This window comes from Nestor notabilis, unplaced genomic scaffold (genome assembly GCF_000696875.1).
Source record: "Nestor notabilis isolate BGI_N333 unplaced genomic scaffold, ASM69687v1 scaffold28358, whole genome shotgun sequence".
Classification (NCBI taxonomy): Eukaryota; Metazoa; Chordata; class Aves; order Psittaciformes; family Psittacidae; genus Nestor; species Nestor notabilis.
The window spans coordinates 42,264-42,567 of record NW_009941075.1 but is presented as its reverse complement, the minus strand read 5'-3'; positions in this window follow the sequence as shown (position 1 = coordinate 42,567).

Sequence of the window (304 nt, the reverse complement as noted above, 5' to 3'; positions counted from 1 at the left end):
CATTCCTGCTTGTGTTCCTCCCTCACACAATAGTTGAGAACAGGTTAAAAATGTTGTAAAGCCCATACCTACAACACTGAGACCAACTGTGGTGCTAGACACTGTAAGTGATCATCCTGGGAGCCACACTATGCAGTTTTGGAGCTATAAGAAATACAAATGCTGTCCTGCATTGCAAAGTCTCCTGAGGCCTTGATCAAGTCAGTCAACAAGCTGTGACTAAGGTGAATACCCGTGGGTACCTACCATTTTTGTATCTGAAATGCACAGATACAAAACACATAGATACAGGAGAGAGTTCCAG